Source organism: Maylandia zebra, linkage group LG16 (assembly GCF_041146795.1).
Source record: "Maylandia zebra isolate NMK-2024a linkage group LG16, Mzebra_GT3a, whole genome shotgun sequence".
Taxonomy (NCBI): domain Eukaryota; kingdom Metazoa; phylum Chordata; class Actinopteri; order Cichliformes; family Cichlidae; genus Maylandia; species Maylandia zebra.
In genome coordinates, this window is record NC_135182.1 from 23,265,078 (window position 1) to 23,282,560 (window position 17,483).

The following is a 17,483-nucleotide window of genomic DNA, read 5'->3' on the forward strand; positions in this document are numbered from 1 at the left end:
CCATCTCTGTTGTGCCCTTCGCCTCCCTTTTTTACTAGCTAATTTTGATTGTCTGTCAAGTGACAGCATGCAGGAGGTAGCAATTCAGGCACTAATGTGATGTTATTTAGTTTCAGATTAGCTTCATCTCCTGGTGTGCACAAAAAGCTCCCTATCATTCTGTTCATCTTCCCTTTATCTGTAGTGTTTACCACATGACACATGCTTTCTCCCTTTCTTTTCTTCTTGCGTTGACCCCCAGTCAGTCAGTCAGGGTCACTTGACCTCCCGTCACCCCCACAGATTAGTTGCGTTTGTTCTTACACTCCATTAAACTTCCATGAACGCTTGAGAAGGCCAAGAAGTCAAGGGCCCAGCTGTGTCATCTGTAGCCTCATCTTCAGATTGTCTTCGGCATTCTGCTTCAGGTCACAACTGCTTTTTGTCCTTAAAATCAGAACAGGGTGCCTAAATGTGGACACAATGGATAAAAAAAAAAAACGATGAAAAACTGCAACAGTGAGCCTGAGTCTTGTTGGTAAACTCACTTAATGCAGAGGCAAATTATGAGTGAGAGAGAAATCAGCAGAAAAACAACACTGGAAAACAAAATCTTTATCATTCTCCTGTATTTCTGGAGAACTCTCATAGATCGCGTTGCAGATATGATGCGTGTGTCAATAAAATTAAACGTAAAGTGCGTATCACTACAGTTTCAGAGCCAGTGAGATGAGAAAACAGATGAAATTGACAGAGAGACGAACTCTGTGTTTTGCTTCTCCCTCTGTGTCCTCCGTTATTCTTATTGCTACTCTGAGATGTGACAGATCGTCGAACTCAAAGTGACATTTGACAGCGCAACACAACATTGCAGGTTTCCTCTTGCTGCCTCTCACCACCTCTGTTTCCTTTCCTTTTTTTCTTCTTTTCCTCTGAGAATTTACTATGCAGACAGACACACACTCTGGATCTGCTCTGCCAGCCTTGTGAAACAAGGGTCTGATTGGATGATGCCAGGCTGTCGTTCCTCTGCTCTCCTTAAATCAATCTTTCCAGCAGCTGCTCTCGCTCTAGCCTCCGTGCTCCTTTCCCTTGATGGCTTTTTCTTTCTTTCTTTTCTAACCCGCCTGACCAGTTGAACAAGTTTGGCCGGGTGTTTGTAGCAGCATGTCGACCTTTCGCTTTCCCTCTATGCTTTACTGTACGTTACGGAGAGGGGTGATGGAGATTTGGTCATAAAATGTTGGTGCAAATTTGCAAAACCAAACCTCCATGCAGCGAAGTGAACAGTGTATCTGTAAAAATATCACATCTGGATGAATCACTAGGTAGGAATGCAATAATCAGGTAAGGTTTCTTGCTGATTGTTGACAGATTTACAGATCCTTTAGACAAATTTACATTCCACTTCAAGCGCTCTAACGTGCAGAGCATAAAAGGGAACTTGGACTATGATAGAAAGCATTCTTTAAAACCACAGTATAGAGTTCAGGATCTTGCCCAAGGACATGTTGACATGTTGAGTGTAGGGGCCAGACATTGAGCCTACCTGCTCTACCAGCTTGATCTTCAATTACCAGCTGGTGACCTTGTTTACCTTTTTTGCTTTTTTGGTGACTTTTTTCCTCTTTTGACGGTTTGAAGAAGTCACATGAGATCTGATTTGCCAAAAATTAAATTTGGGCCAGTTCCATACAATCATGTGAAAAAGAAAGTAACCTCACTTTCAGCTTTCCATTGGGACCCAGGTTCTGTGGCTGCAAAATGAGCCCAAATCATCGTTCTTCTACCATCGTGCTTAACAGTTGGATGAGGTGTTTATGCTGTGTTTGGTTTTTACCAAATGCAGAACTGTGCATTATAGCCAAACATCTCCACTTTGGTCTTGCCTGTTCAAAACACATTGCTCCAGAAAACTTGTGCTTTGTTCAGACGCTACTTTGCAAACCTAAGTCATGCCACTATGTTGTGTTTTGGGAAAAAGGCCTTTTCCTCACAACCCTTTCAAACAAGCCACGCTTGTTCAGTCCTTTTCTAATAGCACATCATGAACTTTTAGCATGCTTACTGGGGCCTGGAGAGTCCGAGATGAAGCTCTCGAGTTTTTTGCCGTTTCTCTGAGCGTAGCTCGGCACGACCTGGTGGCGAATTTGCTAAGACCATCCACTCCTGTGTGGATTGCAACCATCTTGAAGTTTTCCACTTGTGAACTGTTTTTCTAACTATACAGTATATTGGACTTTTGAAATGGTTTGAAATGGCCTTGTAGCCCTTCCCAAATTCATGTGTGTCGCATTTGCTTCTCTAATATCGGCATTATGTTAACCACATCTGAATGCTCCAAATCTCAAGCTAGTGAATCTGTTTTTTGTGGCAGCAACACTTGCTGATAGTCAGATAATCAGGTGTACCTGATATGCAGCAGCTCACTGCTACTTACCCTCTTTTATTGTTTATATACAACTCAACACCTGTGTAGAGATGGGCTGCCTGACCTGAGTGTCTTGTGAAGATGTGCTGACAGATGTAGTTAAAAGCAGCCCTGCGCAACCTGAAATTTGGCTTAAAGTCTGTTTAACTGAAGCCATTCATATCATAATCACTCCACTCCTGTTTCCCAACTACACATCCGCACACGCCTTCACATAGAAGGACCGTGTGACATCTTTAATGATCATTACTGACACTGATCTGTCAGTTCAAAACCGTTACAGACATTTATAACATTAAAGAAGAATCCTGAAAAGAAGTCAATCTGAGAATTTTGCAATTCACTCCAAAAAAGCCAGTCAGCAGCTGAAGTGGGAAACATATGACTCAATCATGCGTACACGTACACAGTAGTTTTAAAACATTTGCAGCTGTGTGGTGGTGAGCATATCTACTCACTAACATAGCAAACATGTAGATAAGGGTCAGAGTTATTATAGCTTTGAGTTTTGTAATTCAGTTTAGTTTCTGTTGTTTAAAAATGTCTTGTTTTAGTTCAGTTTTTAGTACTTTTAGTGTTAGTTTTAGTCTTCCAAGTATTATTCTATTTAGGGCATATCCCAGATATGAGAATTAACTAAATCAGTGTAGGTGGACTCACAGTCTTGTTGACATCCAAAGTCTCAATGAACATGTTCCTCAAAGCCTCATCAGGCAAATTGAGATTATACATTTGACCAAATTAACAAATACTATATTCACTCTTTATTTTTTTTTATTTCATTTAAATTCCAGTTTTAAACAATTGTTTAATTTGCTTTTTTTCCAAAATGTTCATTTTTCCACACCTAGTTTTGGTTTTTGGTTAAGTTTGAGTCAACTGTAATCACCTGGGTAAGTTATTACTAGTTATTAGTTGTTGGTGACTGGTGTTGTGGCTTGCTGTATAATGCGAATAAGCATAGAAGTTTATCAGTGCTCTGCTGGGAGCAGCAAAGACCTCGAACATGTCGGCAGTTTGTAATGAAGTCAAGTAGAAGTACAACTTAAGAGGGGGGAAAAGGCCTTTTTAAGCCTCTTTTGGAGAAAATCAGCAACATTATTTAACAATTTTTTTGCATATTTGACTGGTGAGTAGTGTTTTATATTGCCCTCTCCTCATTTAATAACTGCCCAGATACCTGCTCGAGGATGTTGTTCAGATGGTTGCCCAGTGGGAAGATTTGTTTCTAGAAAGATTTTGCTGTGACGATTTCACACCAAACAAACCTTTAGTTGGAATTACCAAAAATTCGGGGTTATATACTTAACATGTAATCTGACGTATTTACCGTTGTGATGGAGTCCTTTTTTCTCCGGTGTCAGTTATAAGGAGTAGATTAAGTGGAGGATGGATGAGTTATTTCAAGCCAAAAACAGAGCTCCATGTTGCCAAAGGCTATTGTGTAGGCGTGAATCAATAAAGAGTGGTTAATAGAGTTGGCTGACATGACATATGATGTCGCTGAAAGCCTACCACTTGTGATTTATTCCATTCCCCAATGAGTCATGAAACCGATCAGTTAATCGGCAAAGCTCAGGTGCCTAATCAGAAGAAATGTAATGGTTGGCACGTGAGTGTGCGCCTGTGCGCCTGCGGTAAATGACGTCTGTATATTAAGTATCTGGTATCAGCCCATCTGTTCATCTAGTGAATCAAACCACCTCCCATTTTCACTTATAGCGCAGCCCCACAGTCTGCTGTTAAGTGTTTTCAAGTCCAGAAGGTTTGCACCGCGAGCTCCTTCCTGGTTACTTGCAAACACAGCATGTGTTGTCCTTCCCTCCCAGAACCACATACTTTCCTCTCCACGCTGTGCTCGACACCAACAGGAAGGAAAAAAGGAAACAAAGAACCCACTTCCTGTACGTACAGCCAGCATTCTACACAATGGAGCAGGAAGCGCCTGGCAACTGTAAGGAGTGTGAAGGAAAGATAAAGTGCTCTCTCTATCCTATTGACTGCTCTTTCTTTGCCTGCTCCTCCTCTCGTTTCATTTTCCATCACTTCTTTTTATTTGCGCTTGGAGGCCATTAAACACATCCTATTTCTGTTTCATCCTATTACTATGATTCTCAAGCCAGCCTAGAACAAATCTAGAGTTATACACTGTGGAGAACATTTGCAGACCAGTGTGCTCTGTTTTTTTTTTTGTTAGTTTTTTGTTAATTTAGTTTTCAGTGAAGGCTGAATACTTAAGAAATCCCTGCTACTTTCACCATGGTGACCTTTGCTTGAGACAGACTATGTTGGACAGCAGCGCGCCGTGGACTAGCGCTGCAGATGCTGGAAGCCTTTCTTTAAACAACCACAGCTGAGACACTTACTGGCTGCCAAACTCTAGAAAAATCAAAGAAAGAGGCATTAATGCAGATGGTCAACCAGCTGAATGCCAGAAAACACACTGAAGAATGAATGTTTTCAGTTTTTTCTCTATTTTGTTCTGTTATTTAATAGATCAAACATGGAGACAAAAAAAAAAAAATCCCCATCATGATTCATCATCTTTCTCTTTCCTTCAGCCGTCCACTCTGCATGATTGCAGCTCTCAGACTCTCCCTCGCCTTTGCTCTAGGGAGGCCGGTCTTTGCTCGGCTCGTAACTTCAAAGTCTGCGCCCCCTCCTGTTTTTCCTGTCGACCCTCTCTTCCTTTATTTGTATTCTCTCTCCCTTATTTCCATTGTTCAATCAATATCTCCCCCTTTCCTGCTCCTTTTCTCTCCCTGTTTTCCTCAGTCTCTCACCACCTTATCTGTTTCTTGCTCCCTCCCTGCCTCCCTCTGTTTTTTTTTTTCTTCCTTTTCCTGACCCTCATCTCTCTTTGAGTGAATCCCACCAGTCCAGAGACATCAAAGGCACGTCTCCCCCTCTTTTACTCAGTCGGGCAGACAGGTTTCATGCCAAGGCCAGGTACCCTCAGGGGAGGATGCAGAACAGCATGGAAACACACTGCACCATATCTAAGAGAGAGTGTGTGAAAAAGATAAAGACCCATATAAGGATATAGTTCATACTTGGTGGAATGTATGGAATAATGGTAAAATGTGTATGAGTTATTGTTCGTCTACACCCCGAGACCAAAGAGAGAGCGTAAGAAGCTCTGCCCGAGCTCTAACGACAAGGCTATAATCTAGACCGACTAACCTTTCTTTTTCTCTGTTTCCATCTTCACAACTATTTTTAGAGGAGCTTCCTATTTTCCAGGAAATGCCATAAAAGCAGTAGTCAAAGAGCAAAATATGTACAAGTACTCAGAGTCGCCGTATGGCATCTGTTTTAATAGCTGCTGTGAACTCCATACCACATAATATCTCCATTCATTTAGGACTGTATAGCAGGCTTAACCAATGACATGCCGCTATTATCGAATTTCCTGTTCTGCGACTCTCTCCTATCTGTCATCCTTCACTCATGTAAAAGCAAGGGACCGTTTCAAAGTCAAAGTAGACTTCTCACAAAAGTGCTCTTTTGAAATAAAGTTTAAAATAAAGACCCGCCTGTAAACTGGTATCTGTATTCTCAGTTGCGTACTGTTGCACTGAAGTTACTGCGCTGACCCTTTTGTCTGTAGCGGGTTGGTTCACCGATGACTCACTCACACGCACAAATATGTATAGAGCCATTCTCACAGGTGCGCATCCAGAAAGGTGGGAGACCTGTACGCTCTTGTCCCTGTTCAATCAGCGGTGACCTTCTGGATCGGGGTGGAAGGGACCCTCTGCAGATTAGTTAAGCATGGAGGGAGCCGTGCAGTTTCATTAGCATTGCAGATGCCTTTGAGTATAGGTCACGGGCCGGCATCGTGCTCACGGAGGTACAGTAAAGAGCAAGACATCCGTCACTCACCGTGCATCCCTCCCCTTCTGTCGTTCACAAACTCTCCCATCTATCCACCCGCCCACCCTCTGCGCTGGCCCACATCTGCACTCTCAGCACTCCAGTTTCACATAAAGAGACACTGCTAGTTTCTAAGGGACGTGTTTAACTGCCTCTGCCGTCAGTAGCTACTCCTGTGTTCAAAGGTTTAACGCATTAGTGTTGATATCGATGTTTGGCTCATGCTCTCATTAGCAAAATGCAAGTATAAATAGCAAAGCACATCTAAATCAGCAATACGAGATTGAAAAACCTTTAATAGAATAGTGGCGCCTTTCCAATACTTTCCAATATTTATTACTCCTGTTTTGTGTCAGATTGCAGGAATATGAAAGGAGTCAAATTATTTCATTGCATTTTTTTCTGTTTTTCTTTTTAACTAAATTTAAAAGGAAAGCACGTCCTTTTTATTTTTTTAATTGAGCTTTATCTGCATAAACATTAATAAATGCAGAGGCTTGTGCACCTTTTAACCTTTACCTGCAGCAGATTACCCATTCATTCATGCACTCAATCTTTCAAAATAGCAAAGATTATCATTTCAGCACAGCTGTAAACACGCTGATGATGGCTACTTCTTGTTAGGTCAAGAGCCCGCTGGTTTGTGTCCGAGTACCTCTTCACTTGTGCTGCGGAGCTAAAGTGATTGGTTTTTTATAGCTTGGCCTTTGTTGAAGAGAGCTGATCACACAGAGCTCAGGTTCATTAAGAGCTCACTCATTAGGAAACACGCAAGCACTGTGATAGACGAGCGCAGGCTGAGTGCTGCCACTTCCCATGCAGTCACACATACACGCAACCGAATGCCAGGTTTCCTGACACAGCTCAGCCTTTCCGGCTTTATATGACGGTATTGGGTGCTGTCTCCAAGTTGCTTGTACTTGGAGGCAATTTATCTCACACACTCATTACAGAACCCAGAGATGCCCCGGGCCATGGTGAAATTAGGCTGGTACAGTCAGGAATAGAGGTATAATGGGGTGTTATTCATGAGAGTTTTTACCCCTGAAAAATGATTCTCAGTTTTAAGTGATGAAACAGTTTTGATAGATCAACTCCATATCCAAGTGTGGCAAATAAGTAGCACCCTGGGACACACAAAAACCTTCCCAAAACAAAATTGAATCCACACATTTGGATGTCATGTGGAGTTTGTTTAATGACTTTCTAGGTGAAAGAGGACAGAAGAGGACGATCTGAAGAAAGTCTGAGAGGCGATGGCGTGGGAGCTGCGCATCCCTCTAGCACCCTCTGTTGGACGGATTAAACAAAAGCCCGCCGCTGTTAAAATGTCAGCGTGCTCTCGGGTTGGCACAGGAGCGCCACTGTATTCCCACTGCTACCCAGTTGTGTGCAGATTCAGTTTGTCTCAGCAAAATGGATGTGCCATGGTGATGTTGGTTTGATTGTCGCTTGGAGGCAGACAGTGTGAATATGTAAAAAGTGTGTGCTTAGAGAGTGCCTGCATGTGCGGTAGTGGTTGTGGTTGCTGTGCCACTGACTAATGGACTCATTAGAACAGGAGCTCTGCACATGTGCTCCAGCTGGGCTCTCCTCAAGCTTCCTTTGCTCTCATTACCTCTTATTGTATATGTATGTGTGTGTGTATGAGAGCAGTTGCAGACTGGTGACAAATTAAAGGAAAAATCTGAACCCTTGACCCCCCCAGAGTGAGGGATGCGGTGGCTTTGTTATGCTTTGGTCTGTATTTTGCAGGCAAGGTTTTGTTAACTTTCCGGTGACTAAATATCAATGTTGTGAGTGATCTCGCTTTGTTCTGTAATAAAACAATGTCCCCATCCACAGCATGTGTAGAGTCACTCAGTGATTTAAAGGATAGGAAGATGACATGACTCCTGATGTTGTGACTCCTACAGATCACCGGACAATAACAGTAATTCTCAGACTCCGGTATTACGAATCTCAGAAGCTGAAAGAATGTTTCCCCCTGCTTCTCAAACCTCTGAGCAGCAACCAAGCAGTGAGAGATCTTGAACTCTGTTGACTGTACTTGTGGTGCGTTCTTTTCATGTAATTTGTAAGCATGCAATGTGTGTGGTGGTGTTGGGGTTGACAGGTAGAGAGCGAGAGAATTCACTCATCAGAGATGCTAGAAACACGTGCAAACCTCCAAAAAGGATGGAGGATGGAGCCCAATATTACTAGATGGTGCAGTGAAGATTAATGAGGAAAGCAGGGAGAGAGAGTGTGTGGGAAGACACACAGCAGATGGCCTCAGGTCAGAGTTGAACCAAGGCCGCTGCATATGGGCACCTGCTCAACTTGTGAGCTAAACAGGTGCCTTTAGCCCAATATTATTGTTATGTGTAGTTAGGATGATGAGTGGTTAGGAAGTTGGCTTGAAAAGAAAATGAAAGCAAACTTCAACATAGCCTAAAGGCCCAACAACAACACAAACATGAACAGGAGCAGTCCACTTGACAAGGTTGTTATAGGAATGATGTGTCATTGTAGACCTCAGTCTGGTAGTCAGTGGGTGGAACCACTTTACCCTGAAAGGACCTACACAGATACATGTTGTGTGAATCGTAACGCTATCTACATTTGAACTATCAACAGTAAGAGGAGGTGTGAAACAGAGAGGGTGGTGGAAAATATTCTCACTCCGGGTGGCCTAAAGCTGTAAATATAATTGGGCTATTCAACTTTGAATTGTTGCTTCAGAAATGTAGTCACGCTACTCTTGATGCTGAACTGAACTTTGCAGGCTGTCGGTGTGTTTACTCCAATATGTGTTCTTCTCCTCCTGCAGCAGTAAATATCTTGTCCGAGGGCAACCAGATGTTCTAGCCGGTCCTGGTCTTGTTAACAGCAGCTGTGACAGTGTTGAGTCGTGGTGTTAAAATTTAAAAGGATTAAGTTTGGCCATGAGAGCACTTTCACTGTCATGCTGAGCTGCTGGAGGGCAGCCGGAGGCAGTTCAGTTGGTTGTGTTGTGTTGTGGAGAGAGTAAAATTGCCAATTTGGTGCATTATAGATGAACAATCGCGTCCTTATACGGGCTGTAAAGTGAGTAAGGGAGCATATGGCAACAAAAGTTTTTTTAAGAGTGCTCTAGCTTGGTTTTCAACGGAAGACTTTTCCCAATTATATGTTCAGCATTGCTGCATAAGCTGCGGAGGATGGGCACTGTTAACTTGACACAGGCGGACATAAAAAATTAAGCAGGGTGAGAGGAAGGACAGAGGGAGAGGAAGCGAGTGTAAGGAGGAAGAAAAAGTTGTTTATTTGGTACCATGTGACACAAGCTTTAATCCTTACTTTTAAAAACATGGAAAAATTCAGAAAAAGTCTGAAAGGAAATTAATTTTCAGATTGATTTCTCATAATCGGCTTAATTTTAAACACCCTTTTGCTTAATTTCTCTGTAGAGACATAACTGCAAAGTAAAATGTCAATACAAACAAGGCGGTTTGTGAGCACAACACGAACAAAAAGACAAAGTCTGCAGAGCGTGAAGGAGGGGTTTTGATACTTTCTATATTTGCAGGTGTTGGAGCAGTGTGTTTGTGATATAGTGTGGACAGGAAATGGAAGGAGAGGAACAGATGGTGTTTGAGAAGAGGTGAGGCTTGGTCATCCTGTCCAGCGCCTGGGGTGATCATGCTGTTTGTGTATGTCAGACAGAAAGAGCGAATCTCTAAAAATCCTGTAGCTTAGATATGACTAAAAGAGTGATTTGACTCATCATTACATTTGCTTATTGAATAGTGGCAGTTGCTTGGGGTAGCTTGTAATTGTGAGGATCAGGATAGTGGAAAATCAAATTCCTTAACGCATGTATATACGCTGATCAGGCATAACATTATGACCAGTGACAGAGGAAGTGAATAACACTGATTATATCACCATCGCGACACCTGTTGATAGGGCTGTGCGATATGACCAAAATCTCATATCCCGATATAAGAATTTTATCGTCCGATAACGATATAAATCACAAAAATGTAACATTTTCTGTAAATTCTGTGAATCTCGACTTGCGTGAAGTGTTTCCAGCTGCGCGTCATGTAGCTGGAGTCGAGTGTTTAACCTCTGTATGAAACTATACATTTTTAGACATAAGTTGTAAAGGCCTCCGTTTTCTTTGTGAGTAATTATTACACGGCGTGCTGCGGGGAAAAGCCTGTTCTAATGTTTGAGTCTAAGGTTTATTTTTTAGCACCTGGCGGCTCTTTTTTTTTACTTCTCATCCGTAAATAATCTGCTCTTTCACGTGATTCAGTTTATTTTGAAAAGTCTCAACAGGATCTTGAGCTTTATTGTGAAAGGTTTATGTGGAACATAAACAAGCGGACACGCGAAGGTGTTACCGTCGTTGTTGCTAACCACAAAGCATAAAAACAGGGGCTTGTCCGTCCATAGTGTGGTTATATAAAATATAAGAGAAATAGAGAACTTTAAGAAATTAATATAGCCACTACAGTGACCATCAGAACAATGAAAAAATATTGCTGTAAAGAGTTTATTTTGCGACATCACGAAACAGATGATAGCGTAAAATGAAACTGAAACTTATATCGTCATCCGATATATATTGTTATATCGAACAGCCCTACCTGTTGATGTGGGTGGGATATTGTAGGAAGCAAGTGAACATTTTGTGCACAAGGTCAATGTGTTACAACAACATGCATTTGGAACAGGGTCATGCCAAGACTTGCTGATGCACGTGAGGAGCAAAGGTTGACCCCTGTCAACAGATGAGCTACTGTAGCTCAAATTGCTGAAAAAGTTGTTGCTGTTTGGCTGTTTGGTAGAATACAGAGTGCATCACAGAGTGAATCACACTTCTGCATCACGTGGATGGCCAGGTGTGTCGCTTACAGGATGCGTTAAGGGAAGAAGGCAAGCCAGCAGAGGCAGCGTGATGCTTTGGGCAATGTTCTGCTGGGAAACCTTGGATCCTGCCATCCATGTGTATGTTGCTTTGGCACGCACCAGCTAACTAAGCACTGTTGCAGATGATATACACCTTTTCTTTGAAATGGTATTCCCTGATGGCCCTGGCGTCTTTCAGCAAGATAATCCGCCCTGACACAAAAGAAAAAAGGTTCAGGAATGGTTTGAATGGCAATTTAGCATCTTTGGGATGTGTTAGACAAATAAGTCTGATCTATGGAGCCCCCACACCATAATTTAATGTACTTGTTGCTAACATCTTGGTGCAGCCACCACAGTACACCTTCGGGGGTCTGGCTGAGTCCATGTTTTGATGGTTCAGGACTCTTTTGGCAGCAACAGGAAGGTCAACACAATATTAGACAATTTCTCATAATGATTGGTGTACAATGCATATTAGAAAAGAAGTGCAGAAACTTTATTTGTTCAGTCAAACAAAGTTAAACCGAACAGTGGAGTTGCTGTTATGAAAGTGCTCTAATATTTATAATTATAAATATTAGAGCACTTTCATCTTCACAGCTTCACTGTCAGAGCTATTACACCTGACATTATTACAGGCTACAGCTTGCTAGTTCATTAGGTCTTTGTTCTGCTAGAAAAGCATCTTCCTTGTTCCCTGTATTTGCAGAATAGATTCACATTTATGTAAATTTGATGAACTGAAAAGAGGCATTTTATATATATGATGCCAAGAAAGTGCTTCTCTATATTTGCCTATTGAGTTCAGATATAACCTGTTTTTATCACCTCTGCAACGCTGGCTGCATGTGTTGTTTGCGAGTAGGCAGTGTTGTGCTGTTTATAGCTCACGGTGAATGGTGTTTCCGTTTGTTTATTTACAGAATTATAACAGGATGCAAACAAAGAATAATAGCAACATTAGGGTTCGTGCTGTCAGCCAAAGCAAACAATTTAAAATCATTTCTCTGATCGCCGGAAAGTAGTTGTTTTTCTTTAGTATTTGTTGTTATTATGGGTTGAACATATAATAGAGGAATCAGAGAAAAGGATCCCCTAATAAATGAAGTGAAAATAATTTTTAGATGCTGCTCCAGTTATGAGATTAAAAATCAAACCAGGCCCACCCTTCCAGAAGAGGTGACCTCTGGACATAACCGCGCTCCTTGCAAAACAGTGCTAACCACTGTGGCTTCATATTCATAATTATGTTTGGCTGTATTTGTTCCACATTATGTGTCCACCTGCTCGTTCTGTTGACCTGCACCGTTGCTGTGTTTATCCTCTCTCACCTGGACACGCCCGCTGTGCTCTCTCTAAAGAGCTACGGATATATTTGGAAACATACCATTTCACATCTGTTGTGATGACAGGAAATAATGGGCCGATGGTATGTTTCTTTGTTGGACGGGTAAACAGAGGCGCATACACAGTTTCGTGCAGCCACACACTGATGCTGGGCTTTCTACCAAGACCTTGTCATGAATCACAGGCGAGGAACAAAAGACCTTGCCGTGCGGCTTGTTAGACTTTGACCAGGGCTAGTTAGCTTTCGCCCTTATGTACCGGTGCACATCCAGCACTTCTGCAAACACCGTGCGCTCTGACACTGCAAAGTGTATCTGCGTGCACGCCCATTAATTGGATTGCCACGGTGCCCGTGTGTCGATGTTTTTTGTGCATTTGTGCAAACACGCCCAACGCTCTCCCACCCGGCTGTCCCTCGCTATAGCGAAAGTGTTTATGTATGTGTGTGTACATGCAAGGAGCTTAATGGCTAAGCTTGTGTCAAGCCTGTGAAACATGGGCATTCATATGGTAATAAGCAGGCAAAGAAGCAGACAATAAATCTCATTTTATCCTATGAGAGGTGAGCCACAGAGCTGGGAGCTTAAGATGGGACACTATCTGACTCATATCTCAAACGCCAGGGATACAGGAGTTTCTCATCAAAGAGGCTGATGCTGCATTAATCTGCTTCTGCTAAAGAGGTGGGTGATACCATCAGAGAGAGGAAAAAGTTCTGTATTATGGTAGTAGTCTGCAACTGTGACTGTTTCTTAGGAACCTAAAACCATCTTGTCTTGTGCAGAAATTCCAGTTCATTGCTTTTGAAAAATGGCTCGGGTTATTTAAAATGTGGGGCAGAGGGAATGCATGGTGCATGTGGGGCTGCAGGGTTTTCCCACTGGGAAACTTGACTTGGAGTTAGTGAAGACAGGTTGGTTCAGTCTCCAGTTAGTTAATTGCCACTATTTTTGCTCTATTGTGCTCACCACCGCAGCACTGCTCTCTCCGTAATAACACCATCAAGTTGGATGTGTGGGCCGGATGACAGCAGCACACATGATTTCCTGCAGCATCGAGAGCCACCGCTGGCAGAGAGGATTTATAAGCATGTTACTGGAAAAGCGAGCCATCAGGGAGTGCAGAAAGGCTGGCACTTTGGAGCTAAACATGTGAAGTACAGGCAGTTAGTCCATCACAGTGGTGCTCGTTGACTGTGAAGACGTTCTTGTGTTTCAGGGCAAACACTCTGTTTGGAGGCTCCCACACTGGTCACGCTTGTCACACAGATATCTCGCTCTACAAATCACGCACTTCGAGTGGCGCGCATACTAAAACACAGGCAACATAAAAACACTTCCACAAAGAGACTGCATTTATTTATTTTAACACCCGAGCTCTGCAGAAACTGCATGATATATAATTACCATTGCTTTATTTTGACAGCTATAAAATTAGTTTCTTTGACTTGCTCTTGTCGGTGCGAAAACCTTTTAGCGGGCTTAAATTGAAAAGTAAATGTGAACAGAAAATTACAGTCTCAACAGGAATACACTGTAGACTTATTGATTACTTTCACCATCAACACAGGTATTGTAGCAGCTTATTGAACTGTGTGTACAGTTGCGGTGCGTGACATGTGGGTAGGACCGAAATAGACGCGTGTTTGCACATCGTGAAACTCTGGCTGAAAGCCAGAATAGCAGCACATCGCTCAGTTAGAGTGCAGCTAAGTCAAGCCTGCGTGTCATGTGTCTTAATGGAGCTGAGATTAATATGTTTGGACTGCAGCCAGGGGATGCTTGCGAAGACCCTCACTGGTACAAAGCAGTTCCTGACACTTTATGCTAACAGTACGAGCCTAAACCCCAAATCTTACTTTAAGTCTGAGACTAAATTGCAACTTTTAAAACGGCAAAAATGCCTCACTTCCCCAAGAATGTCGTCATTCTGAAAATGTGCACACACACACTGAGGTGACCGGTTCACTCCGTCTTCCCCAGGGCTTCAGGCTTTTAATTTAACATAAACTAATCACCACGCTGTGTCAGCTTTTACATTTTTGTGTGTTCGCGTGTGTGCGCCGGCCTGACCCCTGCTCTGCTTTGGTATTCGCTGTGGAATTGATCTGCATCTGCTTCTTTGTGGGAGCTGGTGGAAGCGTTTTGCGTGTGTTCCTTTGATGTGTGCGCGTACAGTATCAGTGTTTATTTGTGACTGTTAATTATGCCCCCCCACCCCGCTGCCCTCCCTCTCTTGTCTGCTACCCCCAATCAGTGCACAGCTGCAGGGCCCCCCTGTGTAAGGCAGCGCTGCATCTAATGTCTTATTATTCACGCTGTCTGTCTGCTCACCAGCCGCACAGAGCCTGGGGGATGGAGGGGGATTTTAGGCTCTCAGTGTGTGTGCATGTGTGATGAGGGGGTTATGTATTAGCAAAGTGGTAATGGAGGGTTTGTTCGGTTTCCTAATTCGTTGGCACTACTTAATTAAAAGAGATACGACAGTGTGATTGAAGCTGTTGATGGATGGAGACCGAGAGACGCCCAGGCGGTTTAGGATCATGGTTGTCTGCGTGCGTGTGCGCGCCTCTCTCAGCATGTGTGAAAGGAAGAGGAAGTCATTACCTTTTAATCATGTCCTCTGTTATTCCTCCTTTTTCTCTCTCCTCTCTTTTCTCTCTTCATCCTCCTTTCTGTCTTGAAACTCTCCCCAAATCCCCCCCTTTCCCGTTTTTCCAGCTGGCTCTCAGTTTCAAGCTCCTTGTCATCCTCAATCAACCCAGGTCTCTTTTCTGCAGCGCTTATCCTTCTTCCTTCCAACCCTGACTGTCTTTAACCTTCCACAAGGATGCATGCCACATGAATGATCTTACACTGTGCATTCGTGTCATTCAGCCTGTCTTGAGCTGTTCAAAATAATAAATGTTCAATCGCATCTTCTTATTGCCTCGAGGTTGGTTTTTTTTTAAATTTTATTTCTTTTTTTGAAAGGTACGACATTGGAGTGTGCAGCGGGAAGCCACATTGAGCATGCGAGTCAAAATAATTTGGTCTGTTATTGCTAAACTCTCGTCCAGTGTACAGTGCAATAAAAAAAAAACTAGACTATACACAGTACTGTGCAAAAGTTGTGAGTCGCCCATCATCTTTTTGTATTTTACTTCCAAGGAGCCAGACTTGCTTGCAATTGTTTTGTTTTTTTAAAGTAGTCTTGAGCAACGGTTCTCCAGGTTTTCTGAAGGTTTTTCTGTGGACATTGGCTGCTTTTTCAGTCATTTTCAGTCCAGTTAACGCTGACCTATGAATCATTCATGTATAATAAAACATAAAGTCAAAGTAAAATTGATTTATATAGCACATTTAAAACAACAAATGTTGACCAAGGTGCTGTACAATTCAGATAATCAAAAGAAATAAAAGCATAGGGAAACATGATAAAAGGTAAGAAAAAGAATGATAAAATTAGAAGATTTGAGTAAGAAGTAAGATAAATAAAAGTAATACAAACTCTGATCTCCTCTGTGCTTTAATCTGGACCTCGGGACAGCCAGGAGCAATTGATCCGCAGACCTCAGTGATCTTGCAGGAGTGTACCAATTTAAAAGATCGGAAAAATAAAAGATCAAAAAATAAACAAGTACTAAAATCATAAGACAACTTTGTTCAAAATTGGTTATTTGCCGTGTCTTTAGGCACGTTGTTACAAAATCTCTCACTAAAGAAAGAATTTGAAAAATGTCAACGATAACACGGTTTGGCAGGCATTCGATAATATTTTTGCACAATTAAGGTGATTCCCAAAGAGCTACAGTGTTAGCTGAAATATCCGGTATATCTCAGCATGGTGTATGTCCTTAAAAAGTTTGTTGAAACAGGACAAGTGGAGGACAAGAGCACAAGTGACAGGCCTAAAAACCGAACTACAGCCGATGAACAGTATCTGACAGTCTTGTCCTTAAGAAATAGGAAAAAATCCAACAAAGACCTGACAGATGCATCTGGCCCTTCAGTTCATCCCACCTACTGTTCTCCTCAACATCATGAAGCAGTGTGGGATCATCTTGACAGGGAACTGAACAAAAGGCAGCCAACATCTAAAGAAGAGCTTTGGAAGTCCAACAGAAAGCAGTGCAAGAACAACCCTGGTCACCTCAACAAACTGGAGGCAGCACTTTGTGCCTCATGTATCACAAACAGCCTCTAACTTTAGGTATAGCTTCATATTTATACAGATTCTACTAACCTAATCAGGGCTTTTCCCTAAATTAGAGGGATTGTGGAGCGCAATTATGCATGTGTCTGCAGTTTGTACTAAAGGCAATGACTATTCCTAGATGATTAATAATGTCTCTTAAACTTTTCTTCTCTTAAAATTTATCAAAAGCTCCATTAACACAGCAGCGTGAATGTAAGTTAGGTTCATTCGTGAGTGATCTGCCTACAAAAATTATTTCTCAACCACCTTTTGTCAAATAGATGGTAAAATCCAGTCGACTAAATATATTATCATAAATACAAAAATTGCCGTTAAATAGTTACTGTTTTCCTCAACAACAACTGAAATTACTAATTTGTTACCAAATTGTTCCTCAATTAACTTTTATAGTCAAATCAATCAATTAATTGACAATTTTTACATGTATAAATTCATAATAGTTTCATTAGGTTGAATTGCCTGTGATCATATTGTAGATGACCAACCTGAAATCTATGCAAAAAAACAGGTGAGATGATCTACTGTCTTTTATTGTGCAAGCGTGCATGTGTGTGTGTGTGTGTGTGTGTGTGTGTGTTTACTAATCCAGGTTCATTAGCATGCATTCTCTCAAGCAATAATGCGCTTAATTATATTCAGGTATTCATTTAAACTCGCTGCCATAGGGCGAATTGGTAACTAAATCCTACAATGAAGTACTAATGTGCGCACACAGAAGGCTGATAAGCCCGGTGGGACTGCTGTCTCCCAAAAAAAAAAAGAACTTTAG

The 17,483-nt window shown here is 42.1% G+C and overlaps 1 protein-coding gene across 5 annotated transcripts in view; it reads left to right on the forward strand.

Annotated features, from left to right (window-relative positions):
• The window catches only part of dip2a (disco-interacting protein 2 homolog A), a 90,121-nt gene that overhangs the window by 30,190 nt on the left and 42,448 nt on the right, over positions 1–17,483 (forward strand). The gene's annotated exons all lie outside the window — the stretch shown is intronic.